This window comes from Haliaeetus albicilla, chromosome 18, assembly GCF_947461875.1.
Source record: "Haliaeetus albicilla chromosome 18, bHalAlb1.1, whole genome shotgun sequence".
Taxonomy (NCBI): Eukaryota; Metazoa; Chordata; class Aves; order Accipitriformes; family Accipitridae; genus Haliaeetus; species Haliaeetus albicilla.
In genome coordinates, this window is record NC_091500.1 from 6,757,215 (window position 1) to 6,772,869 (window position 15,655).

A 15,655-nucleotide genomic window follows, 5' to 3' on the forward strand; every position below is an offset into this window, starting at 1 on the left:
TTTATGGATGCTGTGGCACATTATGGTAATTTTCACTTGAATCCAGCATATAATTAATAGCTAATAATTTAGCAGTGGCATTTTTACATGCAGATTTGGGGAGAGATTCATGACACAGTGGACAAGGCAGTAAAATATGACTTACACATAAAGCTGCTTGCAGACTTTCCAAGGCACCAGATTCACATCTCTGCTTTGCCTTCTGACTTTTCACACACTCTTTCGTTTTGGAGGGTGTTGTTAGTAACTAGTTCTTTCCTCTGGTTTTATTCTGTCCCTTTTTTAAAAAATTACAGCGTGTCTGCATACAAAACTGGATGGTCAATGAATTTATTAGAAGTATAATGTCGACATCTGTTCTGTACTCACAGAGGGACAATTTCAGGAAGGTGGTAAATTGTGGAGACACAGGACCATGCTCCCATATACTTGCTTGTAGGTTGTACGTGTTGATTTTGTAGATGCTCATGTACAAAGTGGAGAAACTCAACTTTGGCTTGATGAACACGCTGAAATCACCAGGAGTGAAAACTGGTGTAAATCTATTGATTTCTGGCACATTTTAATGTTTCTTTGTGCTCCTCTGTGCATTTAGCCAAGTATTCTCTCTTATATATGCACTCAGTGACTCATTGCAGTAAGAGCAATCTCAGGCTGAAGAGATGAAAATAAGAGCAAAAAAACCCTAGAAAAATGTGTCCATGGCTGTGACTGAGAACAGAAGTGTTCCTGCTTTGCTGAGGTCAGGATGTGACACAACCACTCCCCTCCAAGCAAGGCTGAAGCAAAGAAGGTGATGAAGCAAAAATCACTGCCATTATCACCCTGGGATTATCACACTTAATTCTGCGGGGTGAGATGAGGTCTCAGGGAATAAATGTTGTCTTCCAAGCGTGTCCATTCCTGCATGCTGCTGCATTTCTCTGGCAAATCTGGGGTAACATATGGTCTAGGAAAGCAATGCTACAGACCCCCCCCTCTGACTTCCCCAGGCGCACACACAACTCCACATGATTACACATCACCTAAACACTAAATATCTGCTGCACCTTTTTGTTTGTGTGTTGTGTTTACTTTTCAAATAACAGCCAGCTGAGATTGTGAGGCTGCACTTCCCCATTACAGCATCTCCTGGTACTGCAGTGCTTATATACGCCTTACCAAAGAAAGCCCTATGTGTATTATTTCTCCTGACGCTCCAAATAATACATTGTGTGACTCAAGGCACTGGTAGGACTTGTGGAGTAATTAAGAGCACCAGCATCAGAGCTGATATTGCCCTACAGCACCCCATTCAGAAAGATTTTAAGCAGCCCAAGCCCTGGCACACATCCCTGTGGCCTCGGGTGCAGGGCAGGATTGCTCCTCCTGACCTGGAAAGCAAAACAGCGGGACAGCACTGGGAGCGATGGTTACAGCCGTCCTGCTCCTGGAGGACCATGGCAAACACACGCAACATCCCCGCCACCCCTCGTTACACGTGGGACTGGGGGATGCGGTCCCTCGGCGGTGCGGGTGGGCATCACCGGGGAGAGCAAGAGGCGCACGGGGCTGCGGCGAGGAGCGGCAGGACCGGCCAGCCCCTGCCTACCCTGTCCTGGAGGGGAGAAGACAGGTTGGGTCTGCTGCTGATGGTTAAAAATACCTTCTAACAGGGTCATGCTGGCACTGAAATAAGCATTCTGCCACTCTAACTCATGGGCTTTTTGGGCTTAGGCAAACGACTAGATATGGCTTGTTCCCAGGCCGCTGTCTGCCCAGTGCCTTCCTGGCTGGTTTTCCTCCTACTGTAGCTGGTCTGCTCTGGATGCAAAGAAAGAAAAATGTGAGTAGAAAAGAGGGAGGGTGAGGCATACACACATTTCATTTTGATGGGCCTTTCACTGTATTTCATATGTCTTTCCTATCATACACTGTGACATTTGCTTATTCCCCGAAATGCCACCTAGGAAAGAAAACACATTAAGAAATAGCTTGACATAAAGAGTGAGGCGTCCTTCAACAGGGCTGACTGGGAATGTGTAAGGCAGCCTGCAGGCACAGGCATCCCTCTGTGCCGAGCCATCCCTGGGAATCTCTGGGCTGCGGTGGCGAGATGCACCGGCTCCGCACTGCAGATCAAAGCGGCTCCCGCTCTTCGGTTTTGTCTTATGTGATCCAGCTGCCACTTGCAAGCAAAGCTGACGTCTGGAAAGTAGGAAACATTTTTTCACGGAGGTGCTCCCCCGCCTCCTCCAGCTCTGCTTGCGCTGTGCGCTGTTCCTCCAACGCTTCAATGACTTGCCATTTCTAGGAAACTGCAGGCAGACATACAGGAGACCATAATAATAATAATAATAATAATAATAATAATAATAATAAAGCTGAAGGCGGTTAGTGCCGGAATGCAGATAGCTCCTGGTTCTGGGAAGCTCCCTGGGCCAGGCACGTCAAGGCAACGGGAACCTGGACAGGCTGGTGAATGAATTTACCTTTCAGACACATGGACTTTGGGGCTAATATCACACATCCCTCACCGAGGAACTGCTGTTTATAACCTTAAACCGGGTGATTGATGGTCTCTGCTAGGAACAAAATACCTCTGCAATTGTAGCTGACAAGTTCGGTACAGACAGACAAGACAACCCTTCTTATCCCCTATATTGTATATGGCTTTAGACCTACTATGGCAGTTTGGGTGTGAAGCTCAGCCCGTAGAGGCAATCAATCAGCCCCAAAGCGTACGTGGCACTTTGTACCCTAAGCCTTACCCACCACTCATGTGTGCCCTTCCTAGGGGAAAGGGGGTGGGATGCTCCAGAAGTAAACGTTTGGCCTGAGCACAGCCCTGGGGCTCTCCGGCTCCGGGCTCAAGTCCAATGCTGGAGCTGACCTGTTTCATGCTCTTGGGCAAATCCCTGCCACGGGGATAATCATGCCCGATGCCAGTCTCTGAGGGGAGCGCGGAGGCTTCATTAGCTGATGTTTAGGAAGGGCTTTGAGCAGGAAAAGTGTATTCAGCATTAAAAATGAATGAGCATCAGCAATGCCAAAAATGTGTGTGATAGAGAGAGGGAGAAAGACAGTATTGGAGGACAAAATGCTCAGGGAGCAAAGAGCTGGCCCAGACAGAGAAAAAGCTTTGCTAGCGCCCAGGCGGAGGGCATGGCTGCAGCCGTGGCCCTGGCACAGTGTCCTTCAGGCACCAGTGGCCCAACTGGCTTGTCCCACCTTGCCCTGGCACGCGGAGCAGTGGAAAACTCTCATAATCCTCCTGGGGACAGGCAAGTGGGAGATCTGCCAGCAGTGCTGTCGTTCCATCATTTCCACGTCCCAGTCCTGGGACTCGTTGGGCTGAAGACATCTCCCTTCCCCTGAGGAATGGGTAGTGCAGCAAACATCTCATGCTTCCCTCCCCACCACTGCCTGGTCTTACAGCTCCAGGCTCTCCCTCCCTGCAGGCTTCCCATCCTGAGGCCGAGACTCTGCAGTGCACAGGAGGACACTGTCAGATGAAAGCCATGGCTCAGGTTCACAATGAGCTAATAGAGATGGTAGAGGAGAACGTCGGGTGACATTTGTGTCACCACCATCATAGATCTGAGCTTGGCCTTGGGTCTGTAACAGGCTCAAGGGACTGAGTGAGTGTGAAGAAGCCCTTTGTCAGTTTATCCGGGCCATTGGTCCTTCAGCTGGTCCCGGAGGACTCACCCATACTCCACGGCACTGGATTTCCCTCAAGAAGAGATGACCGGCAGCTTGTCAACTGTTTTGTGATGATTGTGTGCTGGTGCCTAGGAAATTCTGATGGAAACCATCAGAGTATGGGATATACTTTATCACCCCTGGCTACTCCCCACCCGCTGCCCCTCGAACGCTGCCCGTCACTAGTTTCTCCTGACATTTGATCTTGTTTCACACTCACAAGCTTTACAGTCTCTCCCACAGTGTCTCCTTTTCTCTCTCCCCTGTCCTCCAGGGCATCCCATAGCAGCTTCTCCAACCACATTCCCCATATTACCGGTTTGCCACTTTGGTAGAGTCATTACTCATCATTCCCCGTTGCTGATATTTTCTTCATTTCTTTAGGGTCTGCCTGGTTTTCACCTGCAGCCAACCTGACTTGGTGTTGTGGGAGCTTAGTTTCAGCTGCATCCATAAGTTGCTCTTTCTACATTGTCATAAGAAGGGAAAGATCCCAAACTTTCCCATATTGGTGCATGGTCACGGCAGGTTCTACCCAGGCGTGGAGAGCATGGGAGCATGTATGTCCTTCTCCTGTCCGCTGCATTGCTTTTACCTGCACACAAGCTCTGCAGTGTGTTCCTCTCTGGCTAAAATCACTATCATCACTATACCTGATGCTTCCTCATCATTTCACCTAAAAACCACCACTCTGAAGTGGGTGCATGCAGCCTGAGGGACACCTGTACTGCCCAGAGATAGGGGAGCCTCAAACCACACTAAACCTCCACTCATTTTGAGTTTTCCATCCTAGTACTCATGACTTGAGTTCAAGTCAGCATGCTTGGGCTGGAGCAGCTCTTAAAGTGCAGGAGACCTTAACTCACTGATGGGACAGGCTGTACAGCTGCGTGATGGCCACACGCAGGCACAAGCAAGAGGTTGGATGTGGAGCTGGTGGGAAGGGGGAATGGGACATGCCTGCCCCTTGTAGAGGCAGCCCATTGAAGGCATATGCCAGCTGTGCAACTGTGTCCTCCATCCAGCTCACCAAAACCATGTTAGCCAGTGAACCCTATGGAAATCAGCAGGCACTGGGCATCTGAATGTCTGGGGAAATCTTCATGGCCATACAGGATGTCTTGGCAAAGTGGGATCTTCCCTGGTGGGGGTTAATAATGAAACAGCTAGGCTGTCCTTCCAGTCTGGGAGCAAAGATGGGGATGGCTGAGGCCACACTGAGGAATGACAGTCATACAACAACTCTGGCTACCTTGAAATGGGAATACAGGCCTCTACCTATCAGGTTCATCAAGCAGATCTGCTTTTACAGGATCTGTAACAAAATTATTGAGCATTCAGCAGGTCCCATACAAGAAACAGCCCTCTGAAGCCTGCCTCATTCCTCCTCCCACTTCTCCTAAGACTAAATGTCATCCTCGGTCCAAACCAGGAGGATGGACCTTCCTTGGCTACCAGAGCAGGTCAGCATGGAGGTCTCGCCACAGGGAACCTCAACTCTCTGGGCTTTCGTTGCATTTGCGGTGATGTTAGTTCAGGCTTTGCTGTGAAGAGCTGCGTGTGAAAAGACACGGAAAGGAGGAAGTTTCCTACAGCTGAGAGCCTGAATGCAGCCATGACTGAGGAGGCAAACCTGCTGACTCATACAGTTTCCCTGCTGCTCTTCAGGCTCCATCTCACACCACAGGGAACCTGCTCGCAACCCTGTCCAGAGCACTCCTCCGTGGACCTCGTCCCTCCTAGGCACCTCAGCTTTTGGCCAGTGGAGACACAGAGGCTCTCTCTGCAGCTCCAGCAGATTTCCCAAAGGCTTGGATTGGAAAGGACCTTATAACCCTTCTCTTCCCAGCCCTCCAGCAAAAAACATCTTTGATCTCTTGAGTATTACTACTATATCTCCCTTGTGATGTGGTTCTGTGAGAGGGAAGGAAATGTCCTTTGGTCCCAGTACCCAGGTGAAGGTATGGCTCTCATGCACACATGCTAAAAGTACACTGTGCCTCGTGCTCCCGGGGAAATGAGGACACTTCCTACTCTCTCCCTGAGGAGCACAGCTGAACTGCTTGCAGTGAAAGTACTGCCAAGCTTCCCAGATGATCCGTGTGTCACTTCCCACGTCTCTGGAGTAGCAGCTCTGACATCAAGTTAACAAGTGCTGCCAGCACGCCAGGAGCAGTCACCCTTTTTGATGTTTTTCCAAACCGAATCCTAGCTTTGAGCCCCTTTGAACTGGTGACCCACCATTACTGTAGAGCAGTGAGGTGGAGCAAACTGTATGAAACCCAGGACAGTTATAGTAGGGATGAGAAGAACCTCTGGAGCAAGTCCGTGGACCCATGTTTCACATCACAGCGGGTGCCCACAGCGGTGGGATCTGCAGAAGATTGGTGCTATAGGATCCAGGTAGGATTGAGTACAAGGTGCAGCAGGACAACAAGGTTGTGCTGTAATCAGAATTTCTGCTTGAAAGCAGCTTTCCCACTAACAGCACTGGGTGCAGCCTTACACAACCATAACTTTCCCAGCTAGCCCACTCCTTATCAAAGGGGAGGGGAAGGAAGGGAAAAGGAATGAGAACTGTTTGATATTTCTCATATAAGGGAGAGAGATTCAGAGGATGGACATTGGCCATGGGGCTTCAAAGACACGTCTTCAAGTTTCTTCTTTATGATAAACATCATGTGTGACCCTTGGCAAATCATAAACTTACATTCTGTTGGAACATCTAGTTTGATTTCTTGTTTGACACTGAATGATAACATGTAACCAGCTCCTCCTGTTGAGTTCAACAGCTTGTGTTTGACTAAAGCACAGATTTCCCATCTGTTCTTCAGCCTCAGTCCTTTTTGCTGCAATGTTGCACTGCGAGCTGGCATAGATGATCCCCCTAAATCCCTCAAATCCTTTTCTAGGATATAGCCATCCTATAGGCACTGGCTGTGTCCCTCATTCCCCAGTATATCCCACTGCATGGAGTGATATTCATCCTATGCTGGAAGAGATACAGGCCACAGTACAACTGCTCTGTCACCGCAGTTACTGATCATCCCACCAACCTTTCTGCAATCCCCACCTTTTACCAGCAATGATATTTATTTTTGCCCTCAAACTAGTGGCAGAGTTGAACAGTACTGGAATTAGCAGCTCTCCCTCCAGTTTCCAGTTAAGGAAACTAAATATTTTATTTTGCCTCGAGCTATCCGCACCATTTCAGGCTAACTAGGCGTTGCACAGGTTATTCCTTTTGGTAGGCCTGGATTATCCCACACCCCGTGAGGCTCTGACATGTGGGCTACTGCCCTATAGCAGCCCCTCTGTGGGGAGACCTCGAGAAGAGACCAGCTTGTCTTTAACAGAAGAAGGGAAGGAAGCTGCTGGGAGCAATGCAACAGAAGGATATGGAAAGTCTTGGGCTTTGGCTTAGTGTAAGACCTTGTTGTCCTTTCCTACAACCTCGCCTCTTGCTTTGCTGGAAAATGGGCACAGTGTTCCCTAAAATTGGCACAGCGGTCCCTCCATGTCTCAGCAACCAGAGACACGACAGAGGGCAGGTAAGAGGGCTGGCGATGTCAGGACAGACAGGGAAGCCTGATTTCCTTAATATTAGGCTGGGATTTTCAGAGTTATTTTCATGTGGAATTGGAGGCAAACCTCAAACAACATTAACGGAATCAAAATCCTGCACAGTTTTGTTTCGGAAACACAGCAATTTTTGAAGGCGAATCTGGCATCCAAGATACCTGGCAGCATTTGGGTAAAAGTAACCAGATTCCCAGTGATCTCAGGGCTGCTCAGGGGAGGGGGAGCTGCCAAGACAGACCATGGCAAATGCCTCTGTTCAATACAATGGGTATGTGGAGAATTGTTACTGATTGCTAGTATTTGTTATTTTATTATAGAGAGCCTCTGAATTTGATGTCAGGTTTTGAAGAAGGTCAATGATAGAGGTCATTGAGAGGGGAAGGAGGGCTAGTAGGAAAGCAAAGGACCAATTTCATACCCTTCAAGGGGGCTTAGCCAGGCCCACCTCAAATTACTGTGAGGCTGGCAGAGCACATAGGTGCAGACAAGGCTGGGAATGAGACCTGAATTGATGAACAAACATTTCTTTCAGAGGTGGCTTTTTATTTTCATTCCCACACTCAGAGGCAGCCAGCCCGTATGGCCATGCAGCCAGAAATCCCCCACCCACATCACTCCCCTCATTGCTGAGGGTCTTTCCGAGATGTGTCTTGTTCCGACCATCCAACACGTGCAGGAGTTGCCGTGAGCACAAACCCGAAATCCAGCTCTGCCCTGCACACCACCACCCCTGCCTCTGCTCTTCCACCCCACGGGCCCTTGTTGTGCACAACTCAGGGTATCCCCTAATTTGGGGCTGGGGGCTACTGCCAGGAGTAAATGTCACTGGTTAAATAGGGACAGGGGTTCTACTGCTGAGAGAAGCAGCTCCGAAGGCCCTTTGCTTCCCCATATCAGAATTTAAAATTGCAGCCGTGCAGGGGTATGCTGGTACTGCTCAGCGATGAAGGAGCTGCTGTATTCCCTGCTGCCATGTACCAGCAGGCTGATGTAAAGATGATGCTTAGGGAGGGAGATATCTTAAGGAAAGTAGAGGCTCAGCTGAGCTTTTGATTACAGATTTCAGCCCTTGAGTGATAACACAGTCAGGGTCTTGAGACGAATCGCCGTGTCAAAGTTTTTAGACATAGGCTATTATCCTTTAGGACTGCTCTGAAACACCTCTTGGGGGCTAATAAAGATCATAATTCTAAAATGGTGGAACCCATTGCACAGCAGGGTAAAGTAGGCATTAATACATTAAAGCCTAGTCATCAAACACACTGTTCTTTCAAAAATGCCTGAGAGACTTTAGGAGTCAGCCCAGCCTGGGATACTTTTGGGATGCCTTTGTAAGCCACCCCAGGCCCCAATACTGAGAGCAAGACTCCTTCTTGTTGCCAAGAGTCATGAAGGCATCCTTAGATCCTCCAAAGATTTTAGTCCCCTCCAGGTTGGCCCTTTACATGTCATCAAGCATCTTCCTTGTGCAACCTTCATCCTGTTCCATCCTGCCCAAGCTGAATGAGTAATGATAAAACTCAGCAAGGAGGCCAGTTCCTGTTTGCTTTTATTTTTGATTAACAAGACTGAGCCCGGGCAGAAGGGCCCCAGTGCTGGGTTTGGCCATGGTGTCCGTGTGGAGCCTGAAAAAGCAAAGGCAAGCCAGTGGTTTGCAGCTCAGCTCAGGAGGAAGGAGACAGGGACCAGAGAAAGAGGAAAGGAGTGACTGGAGGACACGTGGAGAGACAGCCGAGGAGATGGACGGGGAGGGAGGAACTGCTGTTCTTTTTTTCTAAGGCTACTATCCACTAAAGCACTGCCCTAGAGCTGTGCAGTGCTGTCCTGGTTTGAGTTACAGGGTTGCTGAGCTCTGCCACATTCCTCCTACACAGCCTGATTGAATGGTGCAAGGATGTCTCCTTCCCTGTGGTCAGGGATGAGGAAATAAGGAAAAAAGGTCGAGGACTGCAGGGTGCCAACAGCCCGGGCAGCCCCCGCGGCAGCAGGTTGCACGTGGTTTGGGCAGCCCTTTCAGAGCTACGGGGCTCCTCCAGAGGAGACGCTGGGGCCTTTTGCAAATTGTTTGGTAAAAGCTAGAAATCAGAGCAGCCATTGAAGTCCCCTGGGTGATTGCTGACACAGGCGACTTGCCCAAATGACAATTGCACTTAGGGGTTGGACCTCCTGGGACGTATCCTGCAATGTGGGCTCTCGTGACACACGAGCTCTGCCCGATGCAGCCATGGTGCCCGACGCTGCCCTTGTGTCACCCCGCTGTGACCATGCCTCCTGCAAAAGCAGAGCAGGTGGGACAGAAGGGAAGGCACCTGGTGCCTTTCTTGCTCTAGTTCACAGCTTCACATTTCCACCGAGCTGGTCTGCGAAGGTGGGTTTGCACTAAGATGCTTGTACTGCAGCGCGGCCCGGCCAAGGTACGGACACAGGTTCTGCGCAGTCAGATCTGTTTGGGGAGCTGCAGCTCCGGTGAGGACATGGGGCTGGGTCGAAAAGCAGGGCAAAGACTTTGTAGATGGATGCAGCTATTTTTTCAACCCATGTGAGCCGGAACTCTTTACGTTTCCCTTCCAAATTGTGCTACACAGTGCCTGTGAGACATCCCCCGGAGAAGCTGACCCTGCTGAACGCTGGGCTGTGTTGGGCAGGTGGCAATAGGCAAAGCGTGGCATGTTCTGTGCACTGGGCAGGCTGTGCCAGCTTCCCTGAAGGAATGGCTTTCAGCCGGGAAAGCGCTGTCTGTCCAAATGAGCACACTCTTGCCTTGATTCGCCTGGAATGTGTCAAGGGACACAAAACTCAGCATTGCTGCGAGAGAACATTATGATTTCCATTCTGAAACATCATCCCTTTCAGTTTTGTCTTATAAGACTCTTCTTTGCCTTTTCTCTGACCTTGAGGTTGCCTGGTGTGCTAAGGCCACATCCATACTATTACACTTTTACCCTTTAAAGGGGTGGGTGCAACCAGTTTGTGGCTAGGGATGGACCCTGTGTTGGGTTATGTCCTGAATCCTCCCTGGGAATGGCTTGGGCAGAGCTAGGGCCAAATTTGTGCCTAGGACTGTCCCACCAAGATGACCATACTGGCAACGGAGCACCAGTGGCTGGACATTGCACTCCTACAGATGTGGCCTTTGTGTCCCTCTTTGGTACCAGGCACACTGCCACCAAGCAAGTTTCTCCTCTGGCACCTCAAGAGTAAGGATTTTCTTTTGAGGAAATTCAAGTGGGAAAGCTTCTCACTTCACTTCTCCATGGCTTTGATCTTCATAAATGCAAGCACTCAGACACAGGGAAAATAAATAGAAAAGTGGAACTAGTGGGAGGAAAGGCAATAAAATTAAAAACAGCAAAATATTGATGACAGTCTTGCAGTGTCAGTTTAAGGTGAGGTCCCAGCTGTGGAACTGCTCTGCACAGGCAGAACAACATGTGCCCCCTGGGGAGGGAAGGTCTCTGAAGGGGCTCAGCGTGGGAAGGGTGGACTTTTCAGCCTGGATCTGATGACTTGGCTATGCTACCAGTTCAGAGGCAACCTCCTGCAGATCAGTTCTACGTGTTTCAACCACCTGAGAAAAAAAATTCTGTGCTTCTTCAGTACATGACAGTGTAGAAATGGCGTCATCCACTACCCGAGCAACATCAGAGACCTCTTTTAATCATATCCTCTGTGGTAAAGGAGAGGACACAAAATACAGTTACAGGTGTAGTACCAGAATTTTAGAGAACAAGCCCATCTTTTTAGATAGCAGGTAAAGCTGCAAGCCCTTATGCCCAGCCTGGATGCTACTGTGTAGGTAATGATCTGTTTACACGATTTAAACTCCCCAGGCTCCCCAGGCTTGCCACCCATGACAAATCTTCCTGCTATCTCCATAGCAATCTGCTGCAAAGGGCTTTAGCTGGAAAGGATGCACCTTTTCCCTGGCTGTTCCAAGCCTGTGCTGTTCAGATTTCCATAAGAGTGCTCTTTAAATTGGCTTGCATCCCCAACCTAAATGTATTATCTCTAAAATGCAATTTTTGACTGTGCACGGTCACAAGAGAGAAACGCCAGTGAAACCGAGTTGCCAGAGAGGAGAGAGGAAAAAAAGTCAAGCAGATTGGACCTCTAGAGGCTTCCAGCATCAGGCGTGGAAACGAGATGATAAAACACTCTGTTCTGAGTCGTATTTTCTGCAGTATGTTAGATGGCAGCTACTGACTTAACCTGTTCGGTGCCTGATGGCACACCACAGCTCACTCACTCTGCTGCCGGCAGAGATGCGATGCAGCATGTGTCGATGTATGTGAGGTGGCCGGGCTGCAGTGCTGCCTGCGCAGGACCGCTGGGGCTGCGGGAGCTGTCGTACTGATGTCCTCACCCAGCTAATGTCACCGGAGTTCAGCTAAAGGCATCAAAGCACAGCCGAGATGGGGTACGACTGACCGACCCTGTGCTCATCGTGGGCTGGACCTCCGGAGAGAACAGGGTGGGATGGATGTCTGTCAGAAAGAACAAGGCCAGGGTGGGAAAAATGTCAGAAAGAACAAGGGTTAGGCAAAACCCGTGGTTGTTTGCAGGTTTTGGGCCACCTCAGTTTTCCCCAGCCATAAAGCAAGAACTGCAGAAGGAAGGGCACACAGCCAGGCTCCCACTCGTCTTGAGCCCCAGCTGCCTCCATGACGCAATGGTTAACCAGGCAACACTATGGCTTGCAGAGCCATCTACTGACAGAGGAATGCAGGACAAGGAATTATTCCCCCCCCCCCCCCCCCAATGCATAGGTTTTTTCTAAATTTGTCCATGCAATTGAGGGGTTTCTTGAAGTATGGGCAGCATGGCCGATATAGTGTGGCTCTTGCACACAACTCAGCAGAGGAACTGTTTTACTCCGCCAGTCTGATATCTGCTCTTTTCTATAAGAAATGTTCAAATATTGCCCCATTTTTAGATACAGATCTGTGGTGCAAGACAAAGAAGGAAGAAAAGAAAATTATTTTGAAGTATCCTTGGAAATTAGGAGGCAGACCCTTCCCTCCCCAAATAGGAGCTCTGCTTGAAAATCATGATACTGTAAAATAATACATATGTGGATGCAGACCTCTAAGTCGGTCAAGGACACAGCAGTGTCAGGAGTGAGAGGGACGAGCTGAACAGAGGTGTGCTGAGGCCACAGGGCTGTGGATCCTGAGTTACCGGGAAGGCAGGGGTACATCTGCTCTAACAAACTTTCTTTCCATGCAGACATCCCTTCTCAGGCAGGTTTTTATCTGCTGTAAATGTACACAAGCCCCAGCACTTTTGTTTTACATCAGAGGTTGTATGGATAGAGGGCTGGATCTCTGCCACTCCACCTTCTCTCTGGTAGCTGTAGAAACAACCCTTTTCTGCCTGACTTGAGTCTGCAAAACAGAGTGCATGTTTATTCCACGACAATACCAACTTCTTTTATTTGTGTGTGAACAGCAGGCTTTAGAATAGGTACGATTCCTGTTTTCAAAGTGCTCCATGCCTTTGGGGTAGAAATGCACCTTTTCTTTAAAACTGTAAACAGATGCTGCAATTCTTGGGTTTGCAGGGAAAGCAGAGCTTACAGCAGTCTAGAAATAAAAAATCCTACCACACTAAAATGCATCACGGCATTTTTGGTAGGGAAAACTGTATTTTTTCCAAAACATTTTATTTTATCTTCTATTTTAATGTAAGGCAAAATGAGAATGAACTGCATGGCTTGATACTACATGAAAGCATTGAAATTTTCTCCTTGCAGAATACTGGCGATCATGGGTAAGACCAAACTTCGAGATGCAAATGCCTTCACTAAATGGAGTTTCTGACCGCAGATCAATTTTGTCATCGTCTGTCTTGGTGAAGAGCTGCTTTTGTGGCAAAATGTGGATGCTTCAGCACCACATTAGCATGATGGAGTTTGAGGATCATAGAATCATAGAATGATTTGGGTTGGAAGGAACCTTTAAAGATCGCCTAGGCCAACCCACCTGCCATGGGCAGGGAAATTTTTCACTAGCTTAGGTTGCTCAAAGTCCCATCCAACCTGACCTTGAACCTTAGGATGACTGTCGCTCTAGTGACTGCTGTAGTTGGCACTCATCATGTCCCAGATGAGCATCTACGGATGGCCCGTCACCTCTCTGCTCCCACCCTGACCCATCCCACTGGTTCCAGCTGTCTTCTGATACCAATCCACTGCGTCTACCTGCACCTAAAAGCCTCTTTCCCGGCAGGATCTGGGCTTGTTTTTGCAGTTTGGAGGACCCCTGGGGATTCAGCTTGTGATGCTTTGGCAGAGGTGAAATGAAATCAGAAATAAAGATGAAAAAATAGTAACCAGGCTCAAAAAGTTAATGGTCATGATAGCCATTCCCCAAGGAAAAACAGGCGGGGGGAGAAGAAAACTTTTAAAAGGAAGATGGTCGAGAGAGCTGGATCTTTGTGCTATTTTGGGGCTGCCTAGCACAGTGCAGGGTGGAAGAGTGCCGCTTGCTTATTATAATATGCAGAAAAGGTGAAATGCGATCATGACACTCCTGACACAGAGGCTGTCCCCATGGCACAGAGCAGACGTCTGACCTCTTTTCCCTGAGACTGGCTTTCACTCTAACATATCTACACTTCCATGGACAGGGGCTGACATATAAAACAAATAAATATTTCAGTTCTGTGTTTGTACAGTGCAAGTATGGGATCCCTGATAGGAATAGCCAGGTGCTATATATTACACAAATAATAAACAAGTTAATTCTCTCCAAAAAAACCAACCACATGTGAAATAGCATGCTACATACTTCAAAAAAGAGCCTTAACTCTGCCCATCATATTGAAATGCACCTTCATTATGTGTGCCTACATCTTTGCATTTTTAGATTGAAGTGTGCAGAATGTCCTTCATGTAGGGGTTACTGGCTTATAACTTTTTATTTGTTTGTTTTTAGAGGGGTGGGTTATGGTCCCATAGCAAGCCTGGCCTGAAATGTATTATCTCTGGAGCATTTTGGTTAAAGCATCTGTCACTAGAGTGCCTTATTTGCCTGACTGATGTGAAACATCTCTCTCTCTCTCTTGCACCACGTTCCCTCTAAGGTTTTATTGTCTTATTTGGTGTTAACATTAAAGACCACTTACAAGTCAGAGACATCCTTCAGTACCATCTAACAACAGGCCCACTGTGACAGTGCTGTTCTCAGCCTGCTACCAGCGGGACATACCCAAAGGGACATGATGCTGCAGGTGAGAAGGTACTCTCCTTTGCTGGATGATGAGAACAGTCTATATTCCCCTTCTGGGAGGGCCTGTATGGCTAAGGAGAAGATGGAGCTGGTAAAAAACTAGGATCAGAAAAATACTGGAGCAAGTCAGACACCAGATCATAGAATCATAGAATCATTTAGGTTGGAAAGGACACTTAAGATCTAGTCCAGTCGTTAACCTAACACTGCCAAGGTCACCATTAAACCATGTCCCTAAGTGCCACATCTACATGTTTTTTAAACTCTTCCAGGGATGGTGACTCCACCACTTCCCTGGGAAGCCTCGCCATCAGCCTGAGCTGGGCCAGTCTTCTTAATCTGCTTTGTATCAGCTTGGTCTAAACTGTGAGTACAGACTTGTTTTCCATTTTCACTTGACACCCTTCCCCCTGAACTGCTGCATGGCAAGGACGTGAGGTGACAAACACTTGGTAGGGCCACCTGCTTCTCTTCAGCCCCACTGAGACCTTCCTGCCATCACAGAAAGGCAGAGAGCATTGCAGACTGGGTCACCACAGGCTGCTGTGATCAGCTGTCAGTCAGCTTGCAGCCTCCTGTCTCTTCTTTGTCTCTCTGCCAGAATGCAGTGGAGAACATCAAGATTACAAGAAGCAAGCGTTAGTCAGTGGGGGAAGCACAGGACATCTTTTCAAGCACACACACCCCCACCCATATTCGTTTGCAGCCAGCCCTGTTCGGCTTTCATCTTAGACCTACATGGACAGCAAGCAACCACTTTTCCTGATGAACTTCACTCAGTCTTCCCCAATTAAGGTGCAGCACTTCAAGACAACCATCAACAATACCAGATTCCTTTCAGCCCTGACCCCATGCCCCAGGCAAATCAGACGGCTATAGTCTACACAGAGCTGTGCTGCCAGACCTTAACCAAACTTGACGGCTCTGCACGGCGGGGTCCATCAGGTTTGCCGTGCCAGCCTTGAGGCAGGTGGGTTTTGATAATGTGCAATGCCACACGCAGGTACATCGTACGGCTAGGTGACGCCTAGAGAAGATGGTCTCTCTTTATCTCCGAGGACATCTTGCATGGCCAGAGTGTTTGTGGGTAGGTAACAATGTCCATGCAACCAAAAGAGCTTGGTGCTTGGCTTCACGTGCTTGGATGGAGGCTGTGGGAC

General features: G+C 48.7%; 1 long non-coding RNA gene across 3 annotated transcripts in view; it reads right to left on the reverse strand.

Moving 5' to 3' along the window:
* Positions 1-15,655, reverse strand: part of LOC138689695 (uncharacterized) — a 25,946-nt gene continuing 10,291 nt past the window's right edge. For 2 of the 3 annotated variants that reach the window (XR_011328594.1, XR_011328592.1), the window contains one exon: positions 1-11,750. This is a non-coding gene — a long non-coding RNA (uncharacterized lncRNA). The remainder of the gene's footprint in view (positions 11,751-15,655) is intronic. The other variant, XR_011328593.1, reaches the window with a different exon arrangement.